The 9,733-nt window shown below is 45.5% G+C and overlaps 1 long non-coding RNA gene and 1 pseudogene across 1 annotated transcript in view; one reads left to right on the top strand and one right to left on the bottom strand.

The window, feature by feature from the left end:
• The window catches only part of LOC140216800 (uncharacterized), a 157,981-nt gene that overhangs the window by 98,979 nt on the left and 49,269 nt on the right, over positions 1-9,733 (bottom strand). The gene's annotated exons all lie outside the window — the stretch shown is intronic.
• On the top strand, positions 4,681-8,813 carry LOC140216466 (uncharacterized; annotated as a pseudogene).

Here is a 9,733-nt window from a genome sequence, read left to right as displayed (position 1 = left end):
TTGCAGTTTGCGCGAGTTTCTCGAGCCAGCAAAACCAGCGCAGCACTATGCGATGACGAAACTACTGAAACGAAAAGCGTGGGCAGGGCAGAGTCAAGCGAAAACAAAACCTTTCAACCGCCCCTGTCATTGTCAAGGGCAATTTCAATTAGTTCTTTTTTCCAAAAATGAAAAAGAACTGTACAAGTAGCATTGAATTTCATCTTATAATGCATTATAAGGATATTTTTTTCCAACGACTTATTGGGTACTAGTGAAGGAATTTAACTGAGGAGTGCTTTCGCCATCAGGCAAGCACTTGAATGTCCCGGGGGAGTCTCTACTCATGTCCTGAATTTACCTCAACTTTTCGATTATTAAGGCTCTGTTCGCCTTAGAGATTCTCAAGCACTACTCTGTCACTTCAGCTTGACTTAAGAAGAGATGCGGGTTGAAAAGTCGCAGTTTTCGAAAAAAATAATCATTTTTGTTTTAAGCTGCATTGTCATCTTTGGTCTACAAACTTTTATTTCTGTAAATATCAAGCCGAAATTCGCACGAGAAGTCGCCAAAAAATGCGCCTAAGTGAGCGGCGGCAACTCTATAATACACCGAAAGTTTAGAAAGTCCGCGCCATTTGCATCGACCCTCACCGCCCGCCATTTCCAATTATCGGGACGTGCAGCGTCAGCCCCACGACCTACTGTATAAGGGGCGACCTGCGCGTGTGGCACTGTTGATTTGCTTTTGCGTTCTTTTAGTTTTCCAAATCGCCGCCTGTGAACAGTGGCGCTAGGAATTTCATTTCATGAGTTCCCTGTGACTGATATTAGGAACCAATGGTTGAAAAACATCTCTCGGCAAGGCGAAGGTAAGTTACTATGCTGCATTTAGCTTTGAAACATGCTTTTAATGTACCTTTCGAGCAACGGTGCCTGCCAAGTGGCGATCGAGCTTCGGAGCTCTCGTGTGCTCCAGTAGTCGAGTTTGCGTTGCTTTGAGCGGTACTCAGAACGTACCCGCGTGAAGTAATGTATACCTGTTTCCACGATGTCCCTCTTTTTTTTCCAGGGCCAGGGAAAGAGCCCTGGGTTCCAAGAGACCGAAGCACGGGTCTGCAGCCTTCACTTCAGGCCAGAAAACTATCCGGAAGGCCTTAAACCTCTGCAGCTTAGATGCTCACTGCTGTTCTTTTTTTTAAGGTCACTTCAGTCCTGAGATTTTTGCAGCAGCAGGGACATCATCTTGTTGCTCCTGGATTCGAGGATTGCTTGCCCACAGGCGAATTCATGGAGATAGTGTACAAGTGGTATTCAGTGCACAACATCAAGAGCACTACATTTTATACCGTCAGTAGGGATGCTTGGAGGATGCCCTTCTACAGTGCAAGTGATGAAAGGTATGTTCCATATTCATCATGGTTGAAAGATGTAAAAGCACTCATCTTTCAGAAGTCTTAATTTGCGAGAATGCAAGTATACTCGAAAAAAGCATCCATTTAAAAGTGCATGTGAAAGCTGTTACTCATGTACTCCTTTTAAAACCATTTTTCATTTTTTTTCATACTGCAAAAAAAGAAAAGCTCGGTGCCATTTTCTTGCATCATGCTTCAATGTGTTTGTTCTTTTTTTAATTTACCTTGTAGGCTTCTATGGCTCGAGGCAGAATGTCTGGATTATTTTGCCTCGTGGAAGAAGGGCACCATCCACAAGCTGGAATTTTTTACTGAAGAGACGCACGAGGCACCAACTGTAACAACCGCACCAACCGTTACGTGCACAAAACACCTGCTAAATGCAGGATTTCACTTTGTGCTGACAGGAAAGTTTTCCAGTGATAACGTAGAGTCATTGTTCTCGGCTATTAGGCAGCTAAATGGCAGCAATGAGCAAACAGATGCCTCCTCAGTGTTGTCGGCGCTTCAGAAGATTTTGATCACTGGGATCATTCATTCTTCAGCCAGTGGCAGTGTCGGAAGTGTTGTGGCAAATCTAGGGGCGGCATCATGTCTGCCTGTTCAAACAGTGAGTAAGGCCACTGCAGGAAAGGATGTTCGAAAGCTTCTGCTCCCCTACCTGTCTGCATTAGAGCAGTACCCAAGTATGCATTTTGTCCTAATCAATGCACTTTGGAGCGAGCCCTGAAAACATAGCTAAAAATTTACTTGTAACGGTCTGCATGTTTGTAAAAATGAGCATGATAACTAGGAAGCATATATGTTTTGTCCGAAATTTCTATAGAGTGCACAATGCGCTATTAGGCATTTTCTGAAAAATGTTTCAAGTGGCTTTTTATTTAACTATATGCTGGCCTGCACTCGATGTCAAGGTCTCTGTAGCAAACACTCTTATTCAAAGAAAACGCTAACCAGTTTACTGTTTTTTGTGACTGCTGTTAAGCTTGTTATTACCTATTTCTTACAGCATACCACACTTTCTTTCCAGGTCTGCCACAACAGAGCCTGAGATCGAGTATGCTAGCTCCGATTATTGGATTCCTGGCGAGGGCAGTTCAAGATAATATTGACTGCTTGGGATGCATTGATAAGTTAAGTGCACCAACATCCAGTTCAACTACCACTGTCCTGATTGCAGGAATTGACAGAGGAGGGCTCTCCTACCCCACTTTGGCTTTTGTGGGCTTTGTTTCTCTCCTTGAGGGTGCTGCCTCTAAAGTGGCTGCAGTGCTGGTGAAAGGGCCACAGCCTTTAAAAAAGATTGGAGAAGTTGTACTCCCTTCAATTGTTAAAAACTCTTTGTTTGTGTGCAACAAAAATCAGTTGGAGGCCCATAGAATGGAACTTGTGAGACCTAGTGAAAAAGTTCATGAGGCCCTTTTGACGAATTTCGCTGGGCTGCTCACTGAGGGCAACGCAAAGAGAAAAATTCTGAACAAAAAGCCCAACTCCAGAAAAGTGCTTAAAGTGTAGCGACTATCTGTGTGATGGCACAATAAAGCGCCCTTAGAATTTTTCAAGCTCAGACTTTCGTTATCATTTGGTAAAGTGGCGTAAATAAATACGTAAATAACAGCACATTTTTACGATTGTGGCATGCACTGCCACTAAAGCTACTCACGTTCTGCCGCGCTCTCAACGGCATGTCACTTCAGTGAATGTGCCACATGCAGCAAAGGAACGTGTGGGCCCTGCAAAGCGGTACGTAGTGCATTCATTGCATCCGTCTCGGGACTAGCGAAACCTACGGGAGAATGAAGTGCGGGAACGCTCAGGCCTTGGCTAGCGCGGAAAGTGCGCACCAGACCATATTGGCACCATAGCACAGCCAACATTTTAGCAGACAATGAGAGAAAAAAAAAAAGCTCTAAGGGATTACACTATTTCAATCCTAGTAGCCGCACCTTCAATGAAGTTTCAGATTTCATTGCACTGCACAGCGAAGATACCAAATATCTGGGGTTTAGTGCCTCTCCCATGTATCACCGCACATTTTTCTAGTCGCAGCCTGTCTATAATGAGAAATGCTGAGTTTACTGCTGCTCCTCTGCGAATTTTTACCGTCATCGCCGTACTCCTGAAGGCAGGGCCGGAGCATTTCAGGCGTTGCTGTGAGGGTGAGCACTGGCGGCCTCTACCAGCACGCTTAGCCCCTACTCAATGATCATGTGATATTCCTTCGGCCGCGCACTGCCGTAGGCGACCACAGGATGTGCGGGTCACTCCTTATTCAGAAGGTCGTGGCCAGCCCTTTCCTCCAAGGTTCAATGGCTGTCAGTCTCATATGTTCACGGAGAATAAAAGAAAAACGAGAAAGAAGACGAGACTGTCGCGCGTTTTGAATTGTGCACCATGCAGCGCGGCGCCGCCATTGGATGGCGGTGCTCCTTTTGTCAAGCCTGTGGCACGTTTTGCGTAAGCCTTGGGGTTACACTACCATCGAAACGAAGACAACGCACCGCCGGCGGCGGTGATCGAAACACCAGCTAAGCCTTTATTATGTAAAGTTTATTTGCAACGCATCAAACCAGCACGCACAGAAAAACATCTATATCTGAAATTATAAACTTTTCGAAGCAAATTCAGCTTAAACGCTTCCAATTTTTATAATGTGACTTCTCGAATGGTTAACTGCAAGAAAGAGAGAGAACAGGCATTCTGGACCAGAAGACGAACAGTCGCGACAGAATTTGCTGTTGTGAAAGATACGTGTTTCTGCTCAAACAGGAGGCACTCGCTCAAATCAAGTTGCAGTTTGTGAATATTGTGAACGAAGTGGCGTGACATCTTCACCTACAAAATTCGAGGAACTTTAGCAACATACCAGTGTGGGATGGCTTTATGTGGTTGGATGTATTTTTTCACTCAGTGCGGACAGCTTTTGTTCACCAGAAATGTGTGGCGAGACTGTACGTAGTATCTTTTTGCACATAAATAACTATGCATGTTACGCACCAGTATATCTTCTGAAACGCTATTCACGTGCTTTTTATTTCATGTGAACATCGATGATGTTCTAATAAAGCTATTTATTGGCAGCAGGTTAGCGTGATTAGCGTCGTGATTTCTCTCGGCCTATGCAGCAGTGCTAACCTTCAAAGGTAAATGTACAAGATAATTCTGAGTCCTAAATAAGAATATATATTGCTACGGAACAATATGTGCGATCACGAAAAGGCGAGCAGTGCGAAGACGACGATGAGAAGCTAGCGCGGGCTGTTGCCTCTTGGCCAAGTGCAGCAGATTTTCTTGTAAATATACTTGTACATAGCTTTTCGTCTGCGTCTTCCTAAGTAACAATATATAGTAGCATATACCTGGCCAAAGCAAGCAGGCAGCACAAAAGCGATAGCAGAAGCAGATGACGCCGGTGTCAGTCGTGTGCTGTGCGGTATTCCTCACAAGCGTCACCGCGCTTTCGATACACATGTAACTTTTTAAGCAACCAGAAATTATTCAGACGTCGCCTTTCATTTTTAAATTTAGATTGAAAGGGAATAATATTCAAAACATTATCTGTTATTAGTAAGTAAACATTTTTTTGGTATCAGTGCAACTACCTTTAGAATCCAGGCGGCGCTAGCGTCGCCTGCAAAAATCGGCCCCAATCGCCTTATGGGAATGTCACGGGCTTGCTTTTGTTCAGTAAAGCCAAACCGCCGCTGCGCGTTCTTGCTAGCCGTACAGTTTCCCATGCTCTCTCGGCGTTTTCTTGAGATGACTAGCCTGAAAAAGTGCAGTTTCGACGCCTGGAAGTATCGAACTCGGCACAAGTACCGAGGGAAATGGTGTAAGACAGTTAAAGAACGACAGCCAGGAACAACGCCTGTGACGCTCTGACGTCGGTTAGGCCTACCGCCGACACCGGTCACTGCGACTGTGGTAAAATCGACGCTGCTGTGGATTTCGTCAGTGCATTGCAGAAAAAGATGTAATTCTTCAAAATCTAATCAAGGTCGGTCGGTGCCCCTGCTGCTAGCACGGTGCTGTGCGAGATCGGCGCATTGACGGCACTAGTGGCAGGTTCGGCATGCCCCACTTGCCGCAAACGGAAACTTGCCATCTGAGAAGCAGCTGAGAAGCGCAAAGGACTTTCGTCGTACCTAGAGCTATGCTGCGAAAATCCCGACTGCCCTGAATCTGTGCTTTCATTACCGCACACGTCGAAGCGGATCATGTCAGCCGGTGAGTACGGTGACCCCGGGGCGAACATTCGCTATAACAGCAGGAGCTCGCGTGACGGCTTCACCGTAAACGTGATGGCTGTTTGGCAGCGCATGCTATAGGTGCTGGATATGACCAGCTTTCGCGGTTTCGTGCGATTATCGGCCTTCCAAGACCGCTGCATCACAAGACATTCCATGCTTTTTCTAAGAAGCTCCACGGTGCTGCAATGGAAGTTCACCAAAATTTGGAACAGGCACGAAAGGTCACGAAAGACACCGTTGGCGGCGGCGATGTGCCGGTCATGTTTGATGGCACTTGGCAAAAAAGGGGCAATAAAAACCACAGCGGAGTGGGCACAGCTGTGTCCCTGGACACAGGTCTTTGCTTGGACTTTGAAGTCCTTTCAAATTAATGTCTTGCTTGCAGTATCCACAAGCACATGGGTGATGATGATGAGGTATGGTAAGCCTTTCGTCTTGTACGTGAAAAAAACGCCGAATGTTCATCCCATGCAATGGAACCTGAAGCAGCAGTGCGCATATGGCAGAGGACTTTGCCATACGAGACCCCACTGTGCTTCACAAGTTTTTTGAGCAATGGTGACAGCAAAGCCTATACTGCTGTCTGAGGGGCTGAGGTGTACGGTGACACTGTCATCGAAAAAGAAGAGTGCACCAACCACGTTGCAAAACACTTAGGCACTGCTCTGCGAAAAATGACGCCACTGCCACAAGGTGAAAAGCTAAGTCACAGCCATCCAGAAACTGCAGGCATACTACCAAATGGCCATAACGAATAACAAGGGCAGCGTGCGCAGCATGTACACTGCTATATGGGCCTCCTATTTTCATTGTTGCTCTAGTGATGGGGCCAGCAGCCACAAATTTTGCCCTGTTGAACCAGATTCCTGGTGCAAACACAGGCGTGAAGCACTGGGGGAGCCTACACCACGCCACACCCCCTTGCTGACAAAAGCTCAGGGCTTGGCAATTATGCCTGTATACAAGCGTCTCACTGATTAGAAGCTCCTGACTCGGTGCCTTCATGGCAAGACACAAAACACAGCGGAGTCGCTCAACAGCACGATATGGCTGCTGTGTCCAAAGACAAAATTCAATTCCCGGGCATCTGTGGAGGCAGCCACGGCTATCACCATGCTGTGGTATAATAAAGGCCATGCTGGCTTTGAAGAAGTACTACAAGAGATTGGAGTACTTCCCCCAGAAGAGTTGGTCACACAAAGCGACCATTCTAATTACATGCACATAAAGCAAATGAACTCTAAGTGAACTGCAGAAGCAAGGGTGCACCGTCGGAGTGCAGTGGAAAGGGCTCGCACCGAGGAGACCAACCGTAGGAGCTAGGAAGGGCCAAGCTACAGCATAGGAGCATTCTAGAAACGTGCATGCTTTCTGTAAAGCTGCTCTTGAGTGTGACCAAGATTCATGCGAAAACAATTGCATTTTGAATAATAGAAGGTTTTGAAACTTTCAAACCTGTTTTTCCTCATTTCCGAGTTTTCTTATATTTTCGTGTCTTCCGTGAAGCCTTTTGTACACTTGGAATTGGTGCATACTAATGAAATTTGGCATACATACTCTTGAAGGTATGCAGAATGCCTATATCTACTTGAAATTTCAATATTGGTCATCAGTAATTATAATAGTACGAAGCTATGTTTCAGGAAATTTGAAATAACAATGGTTGAAGTGTCATAAGACCCGGCTCTGACTGAACGGGTCGGCACGGCTCACTGAACGAGAGAGAACCGGCTCTCCAAATGAACCGACCCTCAACCAACTCGCCCAGAAATACGCACTTTGCCAGAAGACACGGCTCTGAGTGAACGGGTCAGAACAGCTCACTGAACGAGAGAGAAGCGGCTCTCCAAAAGAGCCGGACGGCTCACTGAATGAGAGAGAAGCGGCTCTCCAAAAGAGCCAGTTGAAAATTCGGCAACTGAGGTGTAATGTGACACAGCTTACGGTGACAAAAAAACATTTTGCAGTGTGTTGTTTGTCAAGCTGCGATGTGTAGCTCACATCAGGCATCACATTGTTGTAAATGTGAAAAATATCCGCTCGCATGTTGCATCGAGATGGTAAGCAGTGGGCTCATTTGCCTGCATGAATTAAGCGCGGTTTCGTTCGCAAAGTTTAGGAGTTTGTCAGTCGGCCGACGTGGTGGTTGAGATGCTAAGGTGTTGCGTTGCTCACAACTCAAGCTCAGGCTTCAAGAAGTACTGGACCTGCCTGACCTGGCCATTATTGCACAGCCAATCCCTACCATAAGTGTTGGTTAACTTCGTGGGCAGTTCACCATAGCAGTGACCAACGCTGATGTTGCTAAGAAATTGTCAATGATTCCTGCTGTTACATATGTTGCTGGGTATTGTGCACACGTGACACTGAAAAAGCTCATGTGCGTGTCGTGCAAAGAAAACCTTATACAGGAGAATACCAGTTTGGACTATGAAGACACACTGCTCATTGCAGGTATGACATGAGGACGACTGAAGTTTCCGTGTGCTGTTGTAGTGAATGCTATGCTTTGTACAGAAATAGTCCTTGGTAAATTGAGTGAGGAGTTTGCATCAAAATTTCTTGCTCTTCCAAATCAGAAAGAGGCCCTTGTAGCTTTTGTGTCAACCATTCTGCATGATTCTGGAGGCTTTGATGACCTTGGTGCCTGCGATTCTGGCCACTCGCCAGAAAAATTCATGCACCATATTTTGAGTGTAGCTGCCAACATGCTGTTGAACAATCTGTGTAAAACCAAAAATGACAAAACAACTGTTTTAAAGGGGAAGCGTAAATTGCAAACGCTAAAGAGTTGAAAATTGATGTTTGTATGGTTTACTGGCAACTGTTTTTCAGTAGTGATAGTTTCTTGTACATCTAATTACATGATTATGATAGCTCTGTATTAAGCCATCTTATATTTGTACACACTTTTATACTAAGCGACAGCTGCATATAGCACTGTACTGGGTGAGAACTTGCATTCCAAAATATTTCGTTTTTGTATGACGGAAATGTATATGTATATGTCTATGCTTGTTGCTCTTTGAAACACTGTGGTGGTCAACAAATTGTACTTGGTTGTTCTGTGCGTGAGTTCATATCTCACCATGTCACACAATTTGGTGGCAGCTGCTTTGTGTGTGTGTGTATGTGTGAAGTGCTAAAATAAACCCTTCATGCCCTGTATTCATTGCATATCTCTTTGAAGTCTTTCAGGTTTGTTTTGAGATACCTGTTCAGCATGAAGTAGCTATATATTAACACATGAGGGAAGCTAACAGTCACCACAACTGAGGAAAGTGTAGGAGTCAACAAGTAGTGGTAAACAATGGGAAGTGAATATGGTAATCATTTTGTGGCTGCAAGGTAACTGACTAGTTATAATATAAAAAAAAAACATGCCGCAGGTTGGATCTGAGGCCACGATGGATTAGTTAGTTGCTGTAATGGCTAACAAATGGGCTTTTTCCTTCCAAAGCCGAGTTCAAAAAATAATTTTACGGAGAAAAGGAACAAGCACGAATACTAAGTTCACCGTTCAGTGCAGCAATTGACAAAAGCCTGCAGCTTCTCTTGCTGAATTAGGCTAAAAACAATGTGTCGTACTCCCGAGGAGCACACCTATTAACTCTTTCGGGACCGCGGTCCGGATATAGCGCAAAAATGCACGATCAAATCGCGCGCGCTCTCAAACGCGAAATTTTCGCGGTGGAACCCGTGTCGCCATCTAGTGGGGTCGTTTCACATCTCTAGTTTTTGTTTTTATGCAATTCGCCTCTCTCGCGGCAGGGGGCGACGTAGGAGAGATTTTAATCTTGAGCGCGGCGGCAGCCGAGATTGAGAAGCATGGCGTCGACGTCGCGTCAGGCCGCGCGAAGAAAGAAGCGTCTGTCGCGCGATTCAGCTGCTTCGACTGCGGATTTTTCTGATACAACGAGTAGCAAAGAGTCAGAAGATGAATTCTCAAGCTCTGATTTCAGTTCAGAGAGTGATCCAGCGTCACGATCACCTGGACCGTCAACTAGTGTCCGAAGGTGAGTATTTAGTTTCGCTTTCCACTCGCTCTTGAGTATTTACGTGGGATCACTATATGTTCTCATTATTTTTC

The sequence above is a fragment of the Dermacentor andersoni genome, chromosome 3, assembly GCF_023375885.2.
Source record: "Dermacentor andersoni chromosome 3, qqDerAnde1_hic_scaffold, whole genome shotgun sequence".
In the NCBI taxonomy this organism is placed as follows: domain Eukaryota; kingdom Metazoa; phylum Arthropoda; class Arachnida; order Ixodida; family Ixodidae; genus Dermacentor; species Dermacentor andersoni.
The sequence above is the reverse complement of the archived record's forward strand: the minus strand, read 5'-3'. Positions and strand labels throughout refer to the sequence as shown.